Source organism: Schistocerca gregaria, chromosome 5 (assembly GCF_023897955.1).
Source record: "Schistocerca gregaria isolate iqSchGreg1 chromosome 5, iqSchGreg1.2, whole genome shotgun sequence".
NCBI lineage: Eukaryota > Metazoa > Arthropoda > Insecta > Orthoptera > Acrididae > Schistocerca > Schistocerca gregaria.
The window spans coordinates 253,577,325-253,601,944 of NC_064924.1; positions in this window are offsets into that span (position 1 = coordinate 253,577,325).

Below are 24,620 nucleotides of genomic sequence, written 5' to 3' on the forward strand. Positions count from 1 at the left end.
GCAGACTAGCTTATAAACCTCTTATTCCGATATTATTTGAATTTTTTGCAAATGGGGAGGATGGGAAGCGAGGGATTGCTGGTTACCTTCTTGCACTTGAGGTATGGTTACCGCTGAGATAGGCAGATGGCACAAAGCTGCACTTGTATACCCTTACCCTTTTTTTCTCTACTCGTATACACTGTCGCTTGTCCAGTGGTACCTTTTCTAGAAGAACAGGCAGAATGTTCAAAAGGAAGTGTGCACACATGTTTCCCTTTTAACACTCCTGGGATGAAGTTACGCCCCAGAATGAAATTCCTAAGATTTAGTATCATATGTTAGCGCTCCATGGCCAATGGTGTTTTAACTGACGAAACCAGAGCAGATTTTCCGCTGCAGTGTAGTGCTTGTTACGTAAACTTATATAACCATGGTCTGACAATATTACTTTGTTGGTAAAAAGCACACATTGAAAAAAACATAGTGTTGCCTTGCAGGCACTGCAGAGATATTCGAAATCACCTCCTCCAAGTGCCTGATGTAGTGCCAGATGATAAGGCTAGAATTCTGCCTGATGTCACATGCCTTGGCAATACATCTGATGCCACAATGCGGACTGATAAGCACTGTGGCTTGAACAGTTTCTTCATGCGCTCTGCCACTTGCAGACTTTGTCATCGTCCTCTGTTTGATGTTAAAGTTGCCTGTTCGTACTAGTGACCTAAGAATTAGTTCTAGTTCCTTGCGCTATGTCAGCAAACATCAGGACAGACATTCCCAAACCATCATACAATTTTGACTGTGTTTCTTTGACAATCACAGTACAACTTCTTCTCTTTGGTGCACATGTCTGCATGCAAGGAAAGTTGAAGCACGAATGACCTGTCGATAGACAACTTTGTTTTTGCAAGCTGTGCAGCACAGACAATAAGGCCTAAATAGTCGAAAGTCTTTATACAAAGGCAAAGCCTGTCAGGACCTTGTTTACAACGCTATAGGCGATTCCAGCCAATTTGCCTTCCAAGTTTAGAATACTTCTTGAATTTCTGTAAAGAATTTCAAAGACAAAATTAACAGTCGCTATATCACTATACTCATATTTTCAAGTGCTTTCGGATGCTATTAAAAAGTATATCAATTTATTTAAAAAGTCATACTTTCATCATTATCTCTGTCGATGTAAGTGTTAAGACCCTCTATCACACACCAAAGCATGTGCCCTTTAGCATAGTACCATTTGCAGAAAACTTGTTTCGATATATATATTGGTTTTAATGTGGTGTGTAATAAAGAACGTATTTTATCTGTACCTCGTACGTTATTAACAATGCATAATGTGTAAATCAGAAATAAAAGAAAAAGGGCAATATTTATGTGAGGAAATATCCCTTTCCAGGAATTGTTTTACTATTATCACTTTACATTGCTTTGAGCGAAGTAAACTCACTGATTATGTAACTGAAATTACGTTGAGCAGCTGTGTCATATTATGTCGACATGAACCATGGACCTTGCCGTTGGTGGGGAGGCTTGCGTGCCTCAGCGATACAGATGGCCGTACCGTAGGTGCAACCACAACGGAGGGGTACCTGTTGAGAGGCCAGACAAACGTGTGGTTCCTGAAGAGGGGCAGCAGCCTTTTCAGTAGTTGCAGGGGCAACAGTCTGGATGATTGACTGATCTGGCCTTGCAACATTAACCAAAACGGCCTTGCTGTGCTGGTACTGCGAACGGCTGAAAGCAAGGGGAAACTACAGCCGTAATTTTTCCCGAGGACATGCAGCTTTACTGTATGATTAAATGATGATGGCATCCTCTTGGGTAAAATATTCCGGAGGTAAAATAGTCCCCCGTTCGGATCTCCGGGCGGGGACTACTCAGGAGGATGTCGTTATCAGGAGAAAGAAAACTGGCATTCTACGGATCGGAGCTTGGAATGTCAGATCCCTTAATCGGGCAGGTAGGTTAGAAAATTTAAAAAGGGAAATGGATAGGTTAAAGTTAGATATAGTGGGAATTAGTGAGGTTCGGTGGCAGGAGGAACAAGACTTCTGGTCAGGTGACTACAGGGTTATAAACACAAAATCAAATAGGGGTAATGGAGGAGTAGGTTTAATAGTGAATAGGAAAATAGGAATGCGGGTAAGCTACTACAAACAGCATAGTGAACGCATTATTGTGGCCAAGATAGATACGAAGCCCACACCTACTACAGTATTACAAGTTTATATGCCAACTAGCTCTGCCGATGATGAAGAAATGGAAGAAATGTACGATGAAATAAAAGAAATTATTCAGATAGTGAAGGGAGACGAAAATTTAATAGTAATGGGTGACTGGAATTCGAGTGTAGGAAAAGGGAGAGAAGGAAACATAGTAGGTGAATATGGATTGGGGCTAAGAAATGAAAGAGGAAGCCGCCTAGTAGAAATTTGCACAGAGCACAACTTAATCATAGCTAACACTTGGTTTAAGAATCATGAAAGAAGGTTGTATACGTGGAAGAACCCTGGAGATACTAAAAGGTATCAGATAGATTATATAATGGTAAGACAGAGATTTAGGAACCAGGTTTTAAGTTGTAAGACATTTCCAGGGGCAGATGTGGACTCTGACCACAATCTATTGGTTATGACCTGTAGATTAAAACTGAAGAAACTGCAAAAATGTGAGAAATTAAGGAGATGGGACCTGGATAAACTGAAAGAACCAGAGGTTGTACAGAGTTTCAGAGAGAGCATAAGGGAACAATTGACAGGAATAGGGGAAAGAAATACAGTAGAAGAAGAATGGGTAGCTCTGAGGGATGTAGTAGTGAAGGCAGCAGAGGATAAAGTAGGTACAAAGACGAGGGCTGCTAGAAATCCTTGGGTAACAGAAGAAATATTGAATTAAATTGATGAAAGGAGAAAATATAAAAATGCAGTAAATGAAGCAGGCAAAAAGGAATACAAACGTCTCAAAAATGAGATCGACAGAAAGTGCAAAATGGCTAAACAGGGGTGGCTAGAGGACAAATGTAAGGATGTAGAAGCTTATCTCACTAGGGGTAAGATAGATACTGCCTACAGGAAAATTAAAGAGACCTTTGGAGAGAAGAGAACCACGTGTATGAATATCAAGAGCTCAGATGGCAGCCCAATTCTAAGCAAAGAAGGGAAGACAGAAAGGTGGAAGGAGTATATAGAAGGCTTATACAAGGGCGATGTACTTGAGGACAATATTATGGAAATAGAAGAGGATGTAGATGAAGACGAAATGGGAGATACGATACTGCGTGAAGAGTTTGACAGAGCACTGAAAGACCTGAGTCGAAACAAGGCCCCCGGAGTAGACAACATTCCATTAGAACTACTGACGGCCTTGGGAGAGCCAGTCATGACAAAACTCTACCAGCTGGTGAGCAAGATGTATGAGACAGGCGAAATACCCTCAGACTTCAAGAAGAATATAATAATTCCAATCCCAAAGAAAGCAGGTGCTGACAGATGTGAAAATTACCGAACTATCAGTTTAATAAGCCACGGCTGCAAAATACTAACGCGAATTCTTTACAGATGAATGGAAAAACTGGTAGATGCAGACCTCGGGGAGGATCAGTTTGGATTCCGTCGAAATGTTGGAACACGTGAGGCAATACTGACCTTACGACTTATCTTAGAAGAAAGATTAAGAAAAGGCAAACCTACGTTTCTAGCATTTGTAGAGTCAGAGAAAGCTTTTGACAATGTTGACTGGAATACTCTTTTTCAAATTCTAAAGGTGGCGGGGGTAATATACAGGGAGCGAAAGGCTATTTATAATTTGTACAGAAACCAGATGGCAGTAATAAGAGTCGAGGGGCATGAAAGGGAAGCAGTGGTTGGGAAAGGAGTGAGACAGGGTTGTAGTCTCTCCCCGATGTTATTCAATCTGTATATTGAGCAAGCAGTAAAGGAAACAAAAGAAAAATTCGGAGTAGGTATTAAAATTCATGGAGACGAAGTAAAAACTTTGAGGTTCGCCGATGACATTGTAATTCTGTCAGAGACGGCAAAGGACTTGGAAGAGCAGTTGAACGGAATGGACAGTGTCTTGAAAGGAGGATATAAGATGAACATTAACAAAAGCAAAACGAGGATAATGGAATGTAGTCAAATTAAATCGGGTGATGCTGAGGGAATTAGATTAGGAAATGAGACACTTAAAGTAGTAAAGGAGTTTTGCTATTTAGGAAGTAAAATAACTGATGATGGTCGAAGTAGAGAGGATATAAAATGTAGACTGGCAATGGCAAGGAAAGCGTTTCTGAAGAAGAGAAATTTGTTAACATCGAATATAGATTTATGTATCAGGAAGTCGTTTCTGAAAGTATTTGTTTGGAGTGTATCCATGTATGGAAGTGAAACATGGACGATAACTAGTTTGGACAAGAAGAGAATAGAAGCTTTCGAAATGTGGTGCTACAGAAGAATACTGAAGATAAGGTGGATAGATCACGTAACTAATGAGGAGGTATTGAATAGGATTGGGGAGAAGAGAAGTTTGTGGCACAACTTGACTAGAAGAAGGGATCGGTTGGTAGGACATGTTTTGAGGCATCAAGGGATCACAAATTTAGCATTGGAGGGCAGCGTGGAGGGTAAAAATCGTAGAGGGAGACCGAGAGATGAGTACACTAAGCAGATTCAGAAGGATGTAGGTTGCAGTAGGTACTGGGAGATGAAGCAGCTTGCACAGGATAGATTAGCATGGAGAGCTGCATCAAACCAGTCTCAGGACTGAAGACAACAACAACAACATAACTAAGCTTAAAAGTCTCCTTTCATCTATATTCTACATTAAGTAGTTTCTTATCAACTAAAATTTGCTGATACTTTATTCGCAAGGTGCTGCATAAATATCCTCAAACCTGTTTTGATGTTTCAATGGACGACTCCTCACTCACATTTCGTAAAATCATTCAAGATATCCAAATGAGGAATCTCGTCATACTGTTCATCAGCTCTGGAAATTGAATGCAGCTGTTTCATTAACTAACTCCAATTATCAGTATCTCTGTTATATTCGTCGCCAAAATACTGCACGCTCAAGATTCAACATTGTGTTTCTTGACAGGAAGTTTAAGTCAGATGAAATGATGTGATGCATTTAAATATAGGATACAGAGTTTTTAATTAACATGCTTCGTGTGATACATGTGACACCTGATCTTCATTTCACGTAGTATACTAGTAAAACTGTGAAGCAATATAGCTCAGTTTCTCTCACATTCAGTCATCTCTCCAGCCATCCTCTTAATCTGTCGCAGCCTTGTAACATCAAAACTGCTTTGTATTGATATAAACTATAGAGTGACAAACATCTTTGGCTTAGGATTATGAAGGTTTATGCTATAGCCACAGATATGTGTCTGTGACTGCAGCCATACTGCTTGTACATCGCTGGTGCGGCCCAGCGATGATGAAGTAAACCCACTAATCATCGTATCTGTGCATTTAACACATTACAACACTGTCAAGCTCACCTACTGAGCTGCGTTCATACGAGCAACGATATTTCCACATGGGAACTAATGGCAGGTACAACGACACACTGTAAAGTGAGATTTGATACAAGCACTATGTGGGTTGCACATTTAGCACAGTAAAGAAACTTAAGACTTTTGATGCTTTAGCACGTGTTATAGAGTTCAATCTGCGCTAGAATAACATTAAAATACCTAAAATCTAAGTGTGACCTTCTTCTGGTAATCATATGACACCAGATGCTTGAGCAATGTAACTGATGACTACTGGCAGATATGTATATGTTTACACAAGTAAATGACTTAGATGAGAATAATATAGCTGTCTATAGGTATTATTTATCAATCACATAAGGCTTTTTCTTGATTTCTTTTTTATTTATACAGGAAGTGGTACCAACTCAATTTTGGGAACAGCAAAAGCTCTCGTTGGAAGGACATACAATATTACATATCTGTCCATATTTTTCCCTTACTTCTTCCACTGTTGCATCCGACTTAAGTCTTGAGTCGGTAGAAACCGGGAAAAATCGAGAACATTCAGTCAAATAGCACACTTGCTTCTGCATTCACTCACCAAGGTCAGGCCCACTAAAAAGCAAGAGAGGCTACATTTTCCAAAAGATAGCTTTCTCTTAGCAACAGCATATAAGTTTTAAGGTAGGAATCCCCTAGTTCAGTGCATCCTAATTCCAATTAAAAAAATAATCTATTCAGCCATTCATCATGCCATTTGTAAATCTTTGTCACCTGACAAGCTTAATGAAGAGATGAATTAAATAAATGCTATTGCAGTTATAATGGCTGTGATCTCTCATGAGTTGAAAATATCTTCAAAGATAAAACTGATGCTATAGTGATCACCTTATGTATTAGGGCTGTTTCTGATACTAACGAATATAAAAAAGTTTTCACGATTCCATTTTAGGCCCTATTTCGTATAGAATTCGTTGTCTTCTAGTTTAAAAATTATGGATGCAAAGAACCTTTTCCACCTACAATAACTTGGAAAACAATCTTCTTCACAATCTCCAGACCACAGATGTTCTCACACACAGCTTAGCAGTTTATAAAATCACTTGTGACATGTGTCCCGTTTATTATATAGGACAAACTGGAAAATGTTTCAATGTCAGTTAGAAGGAACATTTATTGGGAAAAAGGGGCACTAACGTACATAATTCCACTTTTGCTGATCATCTGTCAATGTTGAAGACATTTCCATTGTACATAGTAAAAATAAAGGTCATAGGCTCGATGTACTCTAAGGGCTGGACATTTTCAAGCATATTTCTAAGAACAATAGCCTCATCCTCTATAAACAATTACAATTACGTAAAAAAAGTTTAATGGCGTCAATCTGCTACTCACAGAATTTCCTGCCTCTTGTTCCGAAACATCTTTTTTTCGAATGTCATAGATGTGTACTACTGAAGTTACCTTCAAGAAGATTTTTTTGGACTGTACATCTGTTCCTATAAATATTCTATGATATTCTGTGCTTTATGTAATGAGAATTTCTGGAAAGCCTAATAGCTGGCTCTTAGTTATGCAAGGTGACACAGAAGAACAGGAATGTTTGAAATGAGTAGTGGCAGCCATGGGCAGGTGGTAGCACTACGGATTTCTGACAGTAAGCGAATAAACAGCCCGCCATTTCAGTAATCATGAATCAATGGAACGTGAGTTAGCCATAAGAATGTATTATAAAAACAATGATAGTTTGGTAGCAGCGCAGACGGAGTTTCAAGGTTTTTATAAATTAGTACGTCTTGTTGCCGTTCCGTCGAAACACGCGATAACATGTTGGATTAATAACTTTGAAGAGACTGGATCTGCCCTTTTACGAAACGAATAGGCCGATCAAGAAGTGTGTGTTCTCCAGCGCAGAATTCTTCATCTTGATTTAAAATTTTATCTGTACAAACTACAGATAGTGCAACAATTGAAGGACAATGAATACTGGTTACGATTAGGATTCTGTCAATAAATGATAACAAAAATAACAATGATGATGAATTTCTAAACAAGTTATGGATGTCAGATGAGGCACATATTCATCTCACAGGTTATGTGAATAAACAGAACTAACGTTACTGGGCAAACGCAAATCCTAACGACATTCATAAGCGTCCTTTACCTGCTAGTGAAGTGACAGTATGGTGTGATGTTTCATCATATGGTATTATGGGACCGTATTTTTTCGCAAATGAACAGGGAAACATAATAACTTAATGCCGATCGTTACGTGGAGATGTTACGAACTTTCGTTACACTTGCATTGAACAACTTTCCAAATGTTCAAGAAGACTGGTTTCAACAGAATGAAGCCACATCACACTCTGCAGGGCAATTAACGGCATATGTACGAGAATTGTTTGGCTAACGTGTGATCTCACGATTCGGTAACATTCCCTAGCCCCCTAGATCGGCAGGTTTATACATTTGTGATATTTTTTTCTTGTGGGGCTACCTCAAGGGCAAAGTCTACACGACTCAACCAAGAACCCTGGATGAGTTAAAACAGAGAATTCGGGATGCAATTCACAGTCTCCCAGCTCAGATGTTGCAGCGGTCAAGGAGGAACCTCAACAGACGCTTTCGCAAATTGCTCGTACAGGAGGACTCCACCTAAAGTATGTAATTTAAAAAAAATGATAAATGACATCAGTGTCTCGTAAATGGAAAAGTTGTAAGGTTTCAATTGCTATGAATGCAGTTTCTTTCCTTCATCGCTTCTAGTTTTATTGGATTGTGGAAATGTTCCCATTTTTCTGTGTCACCCTGTACTTTATTTGCTTGTTTACTGTGTATTTTCAAAACTATGCTAAGTTTCCATCCTTTGTATTTTGCTTTATAATTAACTCATGATTAATTCAATTATTTCTGTTGTAATGTTTCAAATTGGCACATGTCGGCACATGTCACTGTCCATGCCCGATAGGCGGCGCAATTTGTATTGTTTTCATGGCAGCAATGTAAGCCACTGGGCCAATCAGTCTGATGTCCGTAGCAAGGCATATGTACCAAAGCCTGAAATGTCTTCAATTTTAATTTTTAACTTGAAAAATATCCGCTCTAGACTTTGACTGCTGCCTCCTCACAGTTTAACTTTACGTAAGTATACTTTGTATGTCATGACAATTGTCGCCTTGATTAATGTTGTTCTCAAACATAATTTTCTATTTATTATTTTAAAGGATTTCTTAAAATTTCATTCTAATAAATACATCCTTAGAGGTGTCGAAACGTAAGTCAATGTACCAAACAATTATTTGCAACTGTATGGCTGTAATTCCTATGTTGAAACCAAGAGATAATTTATCGATCGACGAGTGCCACCAAAGTTTCAGCTGTGAGTTCAAGTGGTGTGTCTTTCAAAGGCTTGTGATTTTTCAACTTGATAACAAATTCATTATACAGACTGTTGATTTATATCATTGAGAGTAGAAATAACTCCATTGTTGGACATGAGTAACTCTGCTGGTGGCAATTACATGACACAAACGCACCATGTATGTCATATTATCAATATACAACTGATTCACAGTAGTTATTTCTTTGCGATTCTACATCAACAAAATGACATTTTCAGAAATTGCACAGTAATAGCAGCGTCCATTTAGAAGGGAAAAGCTCGTTATCGCAGAAAGAAGATAAGAACACTTGTGGTAGGAGAAGTCACTTACCTCTCCTGGTTAATTATTAAACCATATTTTTCTCTTGTTTCTTTTTGGTTAGTTTTTGTAACCCTATGTGCCTGCAGCCTTGACAAGACCCATTCTTGCCATCCCATCGATGGCTGGATTTCACAAATTTAAATCAGTCAATATGGCGAACTGAAACCAAGTAAGCCTGTTACGCTCACAAGAATCCACTGGATGTATCCACTCATGGAGGGGGTCCTTTATTTGAACAAATGCGTCATGAAAGGCATCTTTTGTGTGAAGTGTAACTCTTGATTTCACGAAAAATGTGCGAAAGTGAATTTAAAACTCACAAAAGACGAGTTCCCATGGTTGTGTCCACATTGTTTATGTATTGAGATGGTTGAACTCGTATGTACCGTGAACTCAAAAGAAGAAATTATTAAAGTGCTTCAAAGTGACACTGAAGCGCTGAAGGCGGAAATTTTAGCACTGAAACAAGAAAATTCTGAACTAGTTACTGAACAAAGTGGCAAACATCTGCATATGTGTAATATGGCGAAAAATACTACAGAGGAATCATTCAGTGAAACAAGTGAAAATGGAAAACAGTTTCATATAAAAAGAAGGACAAACGTAAAATTTCAACTAACAAAGAAGATGACAAAAACGATTTTCTGTTAATAAGTGAGTCTATATTAAAAAATGTTATTGTGACAGACTGTAAGATAGATGTTCGACCTGGAATTCGATCGTATCAACTCAACAAACATTTTAAGCATGTATTGTATATGAAAAGAAACACGGGCGAAAGTGGTAACAAAACTTTAAGTATCAACGATTACAGAGTGTCTCTTATAGTATTTTTTCTGTTCAGTGTTTTCAAATGGGCGTTGCAGATTTTTTTTTTGCTTCTGTGCTTATTTTTATTGCTTGCATTGTCTGTTTACTGCATTTGCCTATTCCAAAACGAGCAACCCACCTCTCCCACCCCTTGCCCAGGCATCTCATTTGCAGGCGATAGATGCAGTCCAGCTAAAACGGATATTTCAGTTTCAGACTCAGCAGATAGCAACTCTACTAAACAATGTACAGCAGCTAATGCCGAACCAAACACCTAATGCAGCGCAACAGACAACAACTGCATCTCCGAGTGCCATACCGCCTTTTCGTCAGTTTAACGAGAATAAAGAATGGCTTGAGTGGTTGCAACAGTATGAAGTTCACATCATTGCTCACAACGTATCAGGTACTTCGAAAATACATTACTTTTGTCAGTTGTTGGAAGTGCAGTCTTTCGCCTCATTCAGAAATTGTTCCCTAACGCCACTCCGACTGAACTTTCCTACGATCAGGTTATAGGTTCGCTAGTTAAATATAATGACCAACAAGTGAATGTGGCGACAGCTACGTACCAATTCTTTCGTTGCAAGAAAAGTTCAGAACAAACTTATAGTGAGTGGGTAACAGATTTTGCAAGGTATGATGAGGAAGTGCAAATTCAAATGTGCTTGTCGTGCTTCATATTCAGATGTTATGTTGCATGATGTGATCGTGTACAATGTACCTGATGTCAGACTTAGAGATTTTGAAACAGTCAGATCCATCATTTGAGCACATAGCGCAAACTCTCGATCAGTATGATTCAGGTGCCGTAGCAGCCGATAAATATGAGCAGCCACCAATTTGTCGGGTTGAGTCGTCCCTTGCTTGTAACTGGCCCAGTAGGCACCGACATCACGCGCATGCCAAGCCATGTAAACAGCTCTCTAAACAGGAAAACAGAATTAAGTCATGCCCTCAGTGCTATTCGTGGCACAAACGCCAAGACTTCTCGTCCAGACAAGCACAGTGTTATGCTTGTGTCAAAAAAGGGCACGTACAATTCATAAGTTTGCAACGGAACAAACATAAGAACTCTGCCCACTCACAAAAATCTAGTCACCAGGCCCATGTCGTCAGGGCAGTGTATTCAAAGCCTGCTGCAGGCATTAGCAAAACTAGTAAGCAAACAGTTTCTTCAGTGCTACGCCAGTCCAACAAACTTTTTGTTCATTTGCATAAGGTGGAAAATGTATGAAATTTCAGTTTGACGTTTGTGCCTCTGTTACATTGCAGAATGATACACGTATGAATTGTTAGGCTCTCCATGACTGTCTAAAACTAGCACTCACCTGACAGCTTATAATGGACAAGACATTCCCGTTCTATGAAATTGTAATTTGCGTGCCATGCATCATGCGCATAAGTGAACTGTGACTTTGACTGTGCTACAGCCACGTGATTGTCAAAACATATTGGCCTTGATTCATTTGATTTGATTGGGTTTCAAATTCAGGACAATGTGATGTCAGTGACTGCATTCAATGTAAAAAACAGTGTGCTTACTTTCTGACAGAATTCCCTGATCTCTTTTCTGAAGGTTTAGGTAAGACTAACGATTTTGTTGCACATATTAATGTGAAAGACAATGCTTAGCCGTAGCGTTGCAAGGCCAGAACTGTTCCCATTGCATTATGGAACAAAGTGGCTGCTGAACTTAAAGAATTACAAGGTAGCAGAGCTATTGCGCTCACACAAGCTAGTCAATGGGCAAGTCCACTGGTTTTGCTCCTCAAACCTTCAGGTTGCATTCACCTCTGTGTTGACTTTAAGTCCAGTCAACCCACAAACTATGATTGATACGTATCCACTGCCACACCCAGGGGATCACATGGACAGATTAAGCACTTGTCGCTACTTTTCAAAAATTGATTTGTGCGATGCATATCTTCAAATACCACTAGATGAACAATCTCAAACCATGTGTGTTGTGAATACTAATTTGAGCTTGTTTCAATATTTGCGTTTATCTTTTGGCAGTGCTTCCGTACCCGCCATTTTCCAAAGGTAAAAAAAAAGACATGTTCCACACCCATGAGGCTCTCCTCAGCACGGATCTATGGAACGAAAAACTAATCTAATCTAACAGCTGATTGCTCAAGTACCAAACGGTTCAAACTATTCAGGTGATACATACCCTTTTGGATGGGGACCACCTTTAGCAAAACACAATTTTGTCTTTTATCCCAAACATGATTCACTGCAGTTGCAGCATCATCAGTGGCCTTTTATTTTATGGCTGTCAAATATAAAGAACATTCGTAACTGTTTGTGTACAAGTAAATATTAGTTTTAAAATCGTAATTACAGGTTTTTGAAAAAACACATAAAATTGTCAATCCATACCTTTTCACCACATGGTGTGGTTTTCCTGATGTTTTATGTTTTTATACTGACTGATTTATTACACGGTTGTCATCTACAAGCATATACAACTTAATGTAGACAAATTATGTAAGCAAAAACAATACAATACAAACACTATAGATAAACTGAACCACAAAATTAAAACAAACTAAGGGCAACCCACACAAGCACAGACAAACACAACACAGAATGAGATTTTCACTCTGCAGCGGAGTGTGCACTGGTATGAAACTTACTGGCAGATTAAAATAGTGTACCAGACTGAGACTCGAACTCGGGACCTTTGCATTTCGCGGGCAAGTGCTCTACCAACTGAGTTACCCAAACACGACTTACGCCCCGTCCTCACAGCTTTACTTCCGTCAGTACCTCGTCTCCTACCTTCCAAACTTTACAGAAGCTCTCCTGTGAACCATGCAGGACTAGCACTCCTGAAAGAAAGGATATTGCAGAGTCATGGCTTAGCCACAGCCTAGGGGATATTTCCAGAATGACATTTTTACTCTGCAGCGGAGTGTGCGCTGATATGAAACTTCCTGGCAGAGTAAAACTGTGTGCACACATTTTTAATCTGCCAGGAAGCTTCAAACACAACACACCTGGTATTTAGCAAATAACATGTAGCAATAGTAGTAGTATCGTTATTCATCTGTAGATCTCTTTTTACAAGGATATAGGACATGACAGAGTATTTACAAATTTAGATCAATTTAGAATAAGCTAATTCGTATTCACATACATTTACAAACTTCTAGTTAGAGACAATCATTAGATTTACTCCTGGTACACAATCCTTTTTTTATAAATAACTTATTAAATAATGTAATGCCACAAAGTTCACTCATATCTCACTGTCAGTCACTGCACACACTATACACACATTTTTCATAACACTTCCCACACACACACACACACACACACACACACTGGTGATCTCTGGGCCATTTTCTGTACTGCAACTTCCCATTTGCTATCTTGAAAAACTGAATCAGCGTCCCTCAATAATGAGTGAGATGTTGAGCTCAGAAAGAAGAAGAGGTGTTAGCATTGTGCTATCCATAGCTTGGGGGTAAGTATTTCTAGAAAGGAAAAAGGAAGTTATTATCATTATTATTTTTTTGTATAACACTTTTTATCAAACTCCTACTCTGTTTTAGCTAAGTAATTCTTCAATGTATAAGATGTATTTCATAATCGGTACTTTTTAGTTGCCTTTTTAAATAAGTGTATTTTTGCAATTTCTTTTAATCTCTTTTAGTAACTTATTGTATGGTTTTATTCCCTGGTAGAAAATGCTGTTTTGAGGTTTATGTTTATTTTTTCTTGGTAAATGTAAGTTGAGTCTATCTCTTATTGCATGGTAATGGACAGAGCTGTTTATGCAGTAATTACCAATGTTATTTTCGATCTGTACAATTGACTGATAAATGTATTGTCTTGGAGCAGTTAAAGTCCCCTGTGTTCTGAAGAGATCTTTACAATGAGCTTGACTAGCATTTTTGGTTAATATTCACATGGCTCTTCTCTGGAGTTTGAAAATTGTGCTCATATTTTGTGCATTTATCCCCCCAAAAAAATGCCATAGCTAAGAATTGAGTGTACTTATGAATAATATCTAACTAAAAGACACTGCATGTTACACACTGATGATAGGATTTTAAGGGCATAACATGTGGATGACATTCTGTTTGCAAGTACCTTTGTGTGTTCACACCACTTCAACTGAGAATCAATATTCATTCCTAGAAATTTTGCATTTGTTACACAGTCTATAGAAGTGCCATCTACATTTAATTTCACATTTTCATTTTTCCTCTTCGAACTGAAATTCATGGCATTAGATTTCTTTATGTTTAGTGTCACTTTATTGCTTATTGACCAATCATAAACTTCCTTGAGAGTTTCATTTGCCTTCTTGGCAAGGAGTTCTTTTGTTTTCTCAGTGACTATAATATTGCTGTCATTAGTGAAGAGGATTTTTTTTACCATGAGTAACACTACTGGGAAAGTCATTGATGTATATCAGGAACAGTATTGGTCCTAATATGCTACCTTGCAGAACCCCTATATTAATGTATTTTGGTTCTGATAAGTGTTCTACTGAATGTTTAGATCTATTTGAAGTATGTGTTATCTCTACTCTTTGTATCTTATCTGTTAGGTATGATCGAAACCAGTCATTAGCTACCCCTCTTATTGTCCAGGTTTGATTCCCAGTTGGGTCAGAGATTTTGTCTGCTCAGGGACTGGGTGTTGTGTTGTCCCCATTATCATTTCACCATCATCAGTGGAAGGCAATGGGAAACCGCCAATGGAATCACTTCCCTAGTCGCTCATGCAGTAGACCTCTCAGACGAGGCTTCCCCCATGACAAGACCTGCCGTATGGCAGAACACAAATTTAGTTAGTTACCCCTCTTATTCTTAATGCTTCTAATTTATTTAATAGAATCTTGTGGTCGACTATGTCAAACGCCTTAGAAGGATCCAAAAACATGCCTGTGACACACTCATCTTTATCAAGAGCATCAAGTACAACTTTTGTGAATTCTACTATGGCTGACTCCGTATTTTTGCCACTTTGGAAACGAAACTGTTATTCGTGTAAAACATTGTATTTATTCAGGTAATTCAGTGATCTGTCTTTCATAATTGCTTCTATTATATGCTGACAGCAGGGAAATGGGCCGGTAATTTTCTATGTCTTCTGTATTACCTTTCTTAAGCAAAGGTACAACTCTTGCCTGTTTTAACTGCTCTGAAAGTGTCCCTGATGTGAAGTGTCTGCACTACCACTGGGAGATCTATACACACACAAAATGATTAATTTCTTGGTGATATCAAGCCCTTTTAATTCAATAGCTGATATTTCAAACTGTTTGTCTTCACTTAAGGCACTTAGGTCATGCTTTGATTTGAACTGTGTTCCTTTTCTGATATAAATGCATGATCCTCCAACCCTGAAGTAGTTCTGCAGTAAGAGTTTGCCTTTTCATACAATGATAATACTACTTGTCGGATTTCTGTGTCTCTACACCAGTGCTCAGTAACTTAATAATACAAACCACTGTGCAGTTCAAAGATTGGAGCTCAACTTGTATAGTTGTATTTTATTTTTTATTAATTGCATGTTTTGATGGAAGATTGTTAAGTCTGTGAAATGCCCCATGTTACTCTTTCCAATGGTTTGTTTTTCTTTGTGACATCTGGTAAATGTGATATTTGAATTGAGTGACTGTTTCAGTATTTTTTAAAGTGCTAGAGATACTCTTTAGGCAGGGGAACCAGTTGTCTGGATTTATCCTAAAACAGACCTACTTTCCTACCTTTGACAACATATATTTGACCATGTTTGGCCAGTGATCAGCTGTACCAATCTTCCCTTCCCAGTCCTGTTTAGGTGTAGGCCATGCCTAGTGAAACCCCATCTGTTGATAGTCCCAATGGGCACCAGAGAAACATGAGCAAAGTTGGCTGTCCTCTGAGCCATCCCTAACACCACATTGATTCGCCTCACAGCTCCATCAAGATGTGGTTGATCATGGCGCCGGAACAGTTCAACAAAGTGTACGTTGGTGCCATGAGTCAGGGAAGCTATCTTGTCCAGGTCAGCACCTATGTCATATGCCCCATCCCTGTCCAACCCTACCTGCTATCACTACATAATCATCTTTTGTAAAGTCCTTACATAAATAACCTAGGTCCTCTATCACAAGACTTAGCCCTGTATTGGGCTAGAAGATACTGGTGGCCTGACACGCTGCCCCTAAACTATCCTGTAACTGAGCGCCTACATCTCGCCCATGCTACTACCTAGAAGCAGCACTTTCTTCTTCCTAACACTTTGTACATTCCTAGGTTTCTTAGCCTTGGTTGAAGTGTGCTGCACATTTCCTGCTCCTCGTTCTACCTGAGGCTCTTCTGCACTTAACTCTGGCAGTGGTAGATATCTGTTTTTGGTGTTCATGATAAAACTGTCAGATCGCGTTCTCTTTCTTCCTATCCTTCTACCAGCTGTCAGTTCCCAACCACCCTCATCCCTCCTATCTCCCTTGATCATTATGAGTTCCTTCCTTCCTTCCTCCAACTGTGTTTGAAGGGCACAGATTTTCCTTTCCAGTTCCCCAATCAAAATGTTCCTACTCCATACTCTGCAGTTCCACGACAGAGCCTCTTCTGTTATTTCAACAGTCTCGCCACAGCATCCCTCCCAGTGAAAATATTTCCTACAAGATTGGCAACAAGTCCCTCTACTCACTACCATATAACAGCTCCCACATTTCTCACTCATGATCAGTTTCGAAAGAATAATTAAGTTTAAAGAATGTTTTAAATTTGTCAAGGACGCGAGATTGGTTGTGGGTAAGCAAAAAAAAAAAAAAAAAAAAAAAAAAAAAAAAAAAAAAAAAAAAACGGCACAAAGGTCTTATGTGCGGTTGTCGACAGAAGACTGAATTTGTAGTTCATTGGCTTTTAGAGAATTTACGTTATCAGGTGTGTCTGGTCAGGTTTTTAAACGTTTAAAACTCGGAAAATTTAGGCCTACGTCGCGTCTATCTAAGTAGTAAACAATACGAAATGTGTTAGTTAAATACGATTTAGAAACGTTTAATTACACTTTTATTGCGACAATAGACACTTATGAAACTAGCAGCAGTCTTTTTTAAACGAATTTTGCACTATCAAGAAAAGTCGAATAGAATTTTAAGTGTTTGTCATTTAAAATTTCGGGTATTGTCGCGATTATCGGGACTTCAGCTAAAGAACAAGCGCTGGTGGGACACTAACATTCAGTTGTGTGACAAGAACGGACACTACAGCAAGTATACAAAACAAAGAAAATTTAAATTTTACACTTTCCTCTTAAATAAGTATTTTTTGTGGATGAAGAAAATACCTGTGATCTTAGTCGGAGGCCATCTTCTACGCAGGACTGCAAATCAGTTTATATAAGACAGACAAGCAGAAATTTTGATGCCAGATACACAGAACACAGAAGAGCATTGAAAAGTAACAGCAGTCATTCCACCTTTGCTGAAGACCTTGTGGTTATGACGTTATGCTGGTTGCTAATAACACACTTTAAATATCGTAAATGCATTTATTAGACACGAAGTAAGAAGAACAAAGCATGGCAGTACAAAAGTTGCCCGCCGAGAGACTCATAGAACAAAGCAATACACAGAGCACAGAGGTCAGAGTCAAAGATAGGGCACTCTGCGCCAGAGACGCCACAGAGACCCCCCCCCCCCCCCCCTCTGGCAGTGCAGAACACGGAGGAAGGAAGCTTCATCACTTGAAATCGTAATGCTCGTGCCATCGCCGCAGTTGTAGGTGGCTGCCGGCGCGAGATATAGGCGTGTCGCAAATTGTACTACAAGAGTCCCTTGCGGCCAACGGCTGCATATGCAGAGAGGAGTCGGTCTAGGGCAGGTCGCCGGCGTGAAGAGGCGGGGCGTCATCGACGAAAGGCAGATCGGACACGTCAGAAGGCAGGTTGGAGAGTGACCGCGCTGGTTTCAGATGATTAACAGACACAGTTTGTGGTCGTCCATGTAGAAGGATTACGAACGTGTTCACACCTCGATGTAACACTTGGTGCGGCCCCAAATAAGATGGTTGCAAGGCCACTGACAAGGAGTCATCGTGCAGCATCACAGATTCACAAGGTGCAAGGTCCTTGTGGGCCAAACACAGGCGGGGTGGAATGAGGGCGAGGCAGGGGAGTGTGGAGTCATGCGACATGCACACGAACCTGTTCAACCAGAGCTGGAAGGTCCATAGTAATGACCGACAGTGAGTCCTCTACGAACTCTGCTGGAAGGAGGAGGGGCTTGCCCTATAGCGTCTCAGCAAGCAATGTGCTGAGCAGATTACCAACAGGACCATAAGCCACTGTGGCACATAAGCGCGGCCTTGAGGGTGTTGTGCCACTATTCGACCATGTCACTCGCCTGCAGGTGGTGCAAGTGGAATTTAGCAGCACTACAGAGCTCGCTCAGCCATGCAAAGAGGATGGATACGAACTGTCGTCCCTGGTCAGTTGTGAAGGAAAGAGGACAATCGAATCGCCCGACCCACATGGACACAAAAGAACGAGCGATGGTCTCGGCCATGACGTCAACAAGAGGGACTGTCTTGGCCCAGCGAGTTACATAGTCGACAATTGATTAGATGTATCCATACCCTTCGGAAGGAGGGAGGGAGCCAAAGATGTCGATTTGGACGTGCTGAAAGCGTCCTTTTGGAACATCCAACTTGCCTAATGGAGGTTGAGTGTGCCTGAAGTCCTTGCTACACCGGCAAGGTACACACGTGTGGGGTGCAGCAGTCGTGTTTCATGCTGGGCCAGGCATAGCAATCAGTAACCAACCTCATCGTGGCCTGCATTCCCAGGTGGGCCAAGCTGTGCAAAGCAGTAAAGAGCCCTGTCGATGAGCAATAGGGAACAGGGGGCGGGGAGTGCCCGTAGAGATGTCTCAAAGGACCTGAGTCATTGACCCATGTAGGATGTTGAGTTGGACAGAGAGTGATCGCTCGTTGTCCGACATTAATCGCTGTATATTGTCGTCTTCAGCCTGAAGTTTCGCTAGCTCTTTCAATTTCTGTGGTGTGGTTAGCATTCAGATGTGGGATAGGTAGTCTGCCACAACATTCTCCACGCTGCGCATATAGCATGCGTCAGAAGAGTGCTGAATGATGTAGTCCATATGACAGAAACAGCGGAAGGTCCTTAGTGGGATTACGAATAGCGTCCACGAGAGGCTTGTGATCTGAGTAGATCGTGAAAGGTCGCCCCTTGAAGTCACTACGGAAGTGTTTAATCACCTCATACACAGCGAGAAGATCACAATCGAAAGCTGACCTCTTACACTGGCTCTTAGTCAGTTTCTTGGAAAAGAAGCAGAGCGGTTGGGTTGAGTCGGTGGTGTGCTGTTGTAAAACAGTACTCACAGCTGAGTCACTGGCATCAGTCATGATGGAAACACGGGCCTCAGGGTCAGGGTGGGCGAGTGTAATGGTTTTGGGGAGAGTAGTTTTAAGGTTACCAAATGCATTGAGCATGGGTTTGGTCCAATCCAATTTCCGTTTCCTGGTGGTGTTTTTGCGGGGGAGGGCGTTAGTGAGGACTAATTTTGACAGAGGCAGCCTGAGGAATACAGCGCCGGTAAAACTTTGTCATACGCAGAAAACAACGGAGCTGAGCACAATCTTCAGGAAGAGGGAAATTAAGTGTGGTTTCGACACGAGAACTCGTCGGTCAGAGTCTGTCGGCAGAGACAATATGGCCTAGGAATGTAACAGATGTGGAACAGAGTTAAGATTTATCATTGTTAATCACGATGCCATAGGAAGCGAGGGTCAAACGGATTTCATCGTGGTGATCTTGATGTTCTTCAGAGCAGGAAAAGACTAATATATCATCTAAGTAAGTGTACGCAAATGGCAAAGATAGCAAAATGAAATCAATGAACTACTGCCATGTATGTACAGTATTTTTCAGTCCTTAAGGCATATAACAGCATTCACATAGGCCGAAGGGTGTGATGATGGCCATCTTCAGAATATCTGGAAGATGCATAGGAATCTGATGGTATGCCTTCGAACAATCTAAAATAGAGGAAAACTTAGATCCATGTAGTAATTGCGTGAAATCCTGGATATGAGGTAGTTATCGATAACTGTGCAAGCATTAAAATACCTGTAATCACCACACATGCGTAAGGAGCCAACCTTTTTAGGAAGACCAGTTGCTATCAGAGGGGTGGAGCATGTCCGAAGCCAACAAATCCTGAAAGATTTCTTTTGCATGGAGAAGTTTAGAAGTGTCAAGGCGCCTGGCCTTACAACATACAGGTGAGCCGTCTGTGGTGTGAATCTCATGACAAGTGCCATTACTGATGGCTGATACTCGCAAAGGGAGGCTGGCAAGAGAGGTCGAGAGTGGGTCCAGAAGCAATGTTGGTTCACTGAACTTGCCAGATTGGGGCAGTGTAGGCAGGGCGTCGGCTGTAGTCGAGGAAGGAAGGCGTGGTGTAGCAGCCATGTGGTGCATGGAGTCCTGAGTAGTGCAAGCAAGTGCAGCCTGGAGATTCGTCTGCAGCAATGCGAAAACAGCAGCAGGCAGTGGAATGCTCGACAAATGAGCAGGTTCAGGAGAACACACAGTAGAGGCGTGTGATGGGTCTCCTCGTTGCAATTCTGCAGAAAGGTAACATATCGTACACCGTGCATGTGACAGTTCACCAGAGACAGATGCAATGCGGGCATGTAACGCATCGTTTTGGGTGCATAGTTCGTCAATATGTGTCTGCACATCTTACAAATCAGAGATCCATGTAGTAATATGCTTGATCAGAGATGCACACGTGGAAAGCATAGCCAAGGAGGCGGAGAGTAATGTTGTGCTCAACTCGTTTGAGCATAAAACAGTAGAGTCAGATGCATGGCAGAGTATGCCGGCCTGTAGGTCTGGTGCAAGTTCATAATAGAGTAGAAAGTCCAAACCAATCAAAGGCTCATCCATATCACCGACCTGGAAAGTCCAAGGGAAGGTGTGGACTGGTAATAGGCGAAGTGACATCTTGATGGAGTCAAGGACTGCAATAGGAGAATGATTTGCAGCGATCAAGAGGGGGTTAGCAGGTGAAATTATGTTGCCTCCATGCTTGGCTGGAATAACGCTGGCTTCGGCGCAGGTGTCGACGAGAAAGCGAGTGCCTGATGGCAAGTTAGTGGCGAAGAGGCATCATGACGCTGAAGCGAGTGGTTCAAATGGTTCAAATGGCTCTGAGCCCTATGGGACTTAACTGCTGAGGTCATCAGTCCCTTGAACTTAGAACTGCCTAAACCTAACTAACCTAAGGACATCACACACATACATGCCCGAGGCAGGATTCGAACCTGCTACCATAGCGGTCGCGCGGTTCCAGACTGTAGCGCCTAGAACCACTCGGCCACCCTGGCAAGCGAAGCTAACGGTGCTGCATTGGATGGGAGGTGCCGTGAAGAAATTTGGCAGGACGTGGTTCCTAATCATGCCCACCGGAATCATTTGGGTAAGTGCAAGGTGAGCGACAGTTGCTTGCGGTGTCCCTGTAAGTAGCATGGTACCAGCACAGTAGGTAGGCTGAGAGGTGAGGCGGTGTGGAAAAGGAGAGGGCCGCAGCTGGCTGCGTCATTGCCGGTAGCCACTCGGACTGCTGCTCGGTCGAGGTCAGCTGCTGTCGGGAGGGAACAGGCAGTACCCCCTGTGAGCTGCTAGATGGCAGCTCCTGACTGACAGCTGAAGTACCAAGGCGAGCACACTGATCTCTGCCAGCAGGGCGCAGACCCGAAGGTACAGGTGTGCCAACTTACTGTGATGGAGGCGTCGTCCGTGACAGGCAGTTTCGGTGTCAAATGAGTGCGTAAGCTCGATCAGCCATGCCTAAATGAACCTCGAGTGGGTTGACGACGTGAGAAAGCAGGTGAAGTTGTAGATCCGAAGGCATTTTATCCCTCCACAATGTCCAAAGCAAGGCATCAGGTAATGATTGATCGTCGATTAATGTACGTAGGAGCCGCCAAAGTTGCGAAGGGGTGCAGTCATCAAGATGTTCCTCGTGAATAATTTGATGGATAGCCTCCACCAGACTGGGAAAAACGCTCGATAAGCAGTGATTTGTCCAGCGAATATTTGTGCAAGTAGGCGGTGATGAGGTCCTTATGTGCGTGGAGATGGCTCATCAGGCAGACAAAACGAACGCCATGGAATGAAAGCACATAGCTTTGAAAACCTGCCAGGTAACACATGTTGAGGCAGCACTGGCAGACAGAGATCAGTGAGCAGAGCAGGACACCTCCGACACTGGAAGTATGGTAGCGATGAATGGTGCGTCGCCCAATGTCTGTGTGGAGGGAGGGGAGGGGGCGGCCACATGCATCACACCATGTAGAGTGAGCAGGTGCAAAATCGGCATGGTGAGTCCAAAATTGCCAGACAAAGAACGCTGCGTGTGTGAAATGCCCTGTGCCACTGCACCAGCATCAGCGGGCAGTCAGCAATCACGGCTCAGGCACGGGGGGACTGGCCCAGTAACTGGCATGGGTGTAATGGCCAGCGCCATTACAAAATCGAGTAGAAAAGCAGTCGTGGTGCAACCACGATGTGGCGGTCGCGGAAACTGGTGGCCGTGTTAAGCCGGGTAAGGTTAGGTGGCTGCCGATTGTTCACATTTAACATAATTCGGGTTAGGTACACTTGTCCACTCGTGATCGCAAGCAAAGTTAATGTGGTCCATTACACTTGCACAAAAAGACACTGGTAGATCCATTTTGGCGGAAACAATGTGGGCTGGCACATCAACTTGGTAAATGACGAGAACAAGCTCAAAAAACTCGCGATCACACGACAACGATGTCGGGGTCACCTCTGTGGTTATCACATTATGCTGGCTGCTAATAACACACTTTCAATATCGTAAATGCATTTATTAGACACGAAGTAAGAAGAACAAAATATGGCAGTACAAAAGTTGTGCACCGAGAGAGACATAGAACAAAGCAGTTCAAAGAGGTCAGAGTCAAAGATAAGGCTCTCCACGCCAGAGACGCCACAACCCTATGGACAAGCAACATAGTACAACAGACATCAATTCTGACTTGAAAATTCTCAAATGTAGCAACAGCCCTCCACAGAGACTAAAAATTGAAGAAAATTATGAAATACTAAAAGCCATAGTTGAAGGAAAACAAGTAATAATGTAATACACAGCTCTCTGCAATGGAACTCTGTTCTCTGTTCTCTAAGAATTATTAGATTACACCAGCACAGAGAGTCCCACCTGCACCCCCCACCCATCATACATACAATCTTCCACATAGAATTAATTAATTCCAAGCATAGCCATAACAGGTTCCAAACCATTTTTTTTCTTACATAATTTGTCTACATTAAGTTGTATATTGTTGCAGATGACAAACTGTGAAAGAAATCAGTCACTGTAAAAACATAACACATCTGGAAACCACACCATGTGGTAAAAAGTTTTTAATTCATGTTTTTATTTATTTCTTCGAAAATCTGTAATTAAGATTTTAAAAACTAATATTTACAGGTAAATAAATGTTGTGTGCCTACGGCCTCCCGTCAGGGACACCGTTGGCCAGGTGCAAGTCTTTCGATGTGACGCAACTTCGGAGACTTGAGCGTCGATGGGGATGAATTGATGATGATTAGAACAACACAACATCCAGTCCCTAAGCGGAGAAAATATCCGACCCAGCCAGGAATCGAACCCAGGCCCTTAGGATTGACATTCTGTCACGCTGACCACTCAGCCACTGGAGCGAACATATTTACAGGTATACAAACAGTTAAGAACATTCTTTATATTTTACAGCCGTAAAATAAAAGCCTATTGATGATGCTGCAACTACAGTGAAACATTTTTGAGAGGAAAAAAACAAACTTGTGTTTTGCTAAAAAAATATATGTATTGTTAAATCAAACACAGACAAAAGAGCTTCAACCCAAAGATGATTATTCAGACGATATTGAGGAAGCAGATCGTACACCTGAAGAACTTATTGCTACTTTGCATGCTTGCATGGCTCACTTTGATCCTGACAAACCAGCTGTGTTGCAAGTTGACGCTTCCTCTTATGGAATCAGTGTAGTGCTTTCACACAGATTTGGTGATAAAGACAGACCTGTTGCTTTTGCATCAAAAGTGTTGTCCAAAGCTCAATGTAACTATTCACAAAAAGATAAAGAGGCATTGGCTATTGTGTAGGGTGTTATCAAATTCCACCACTATTTGTATGGTAGAAAATTTTACTTAGTAACAGATCACAACAATTGCAGTCATGGTTCATCCGTTGAGACCAGTTCCTGTAAGAACTGCCCAAAAATTGCAAAGATGGGCTTTGTTGTTGTCTCAATACCATGTATGAGATTGTTTATCATCCGACAGCTTAAGAATGTAATGCGGACGCCCTTTCACGTCTTCCGATTGGCCCTGATACAGACTTTGACGCTTGCGCTACATCTTGCACTCACATCGATGCTCAGGGTTCTGAATTGCTTCAATCCTTTCATCTGAACTATATGAAAATGGCACAGGCTATGGAAGCTGATACAGATTTGAACATTTTGCTAAAATACATACGCACATCTTGGCCTCGCTCATTGCACAGCATAAAGAACACTGTAGTGCGCCAATACTTTGCACGTCGCCATAGCCTCACTATATG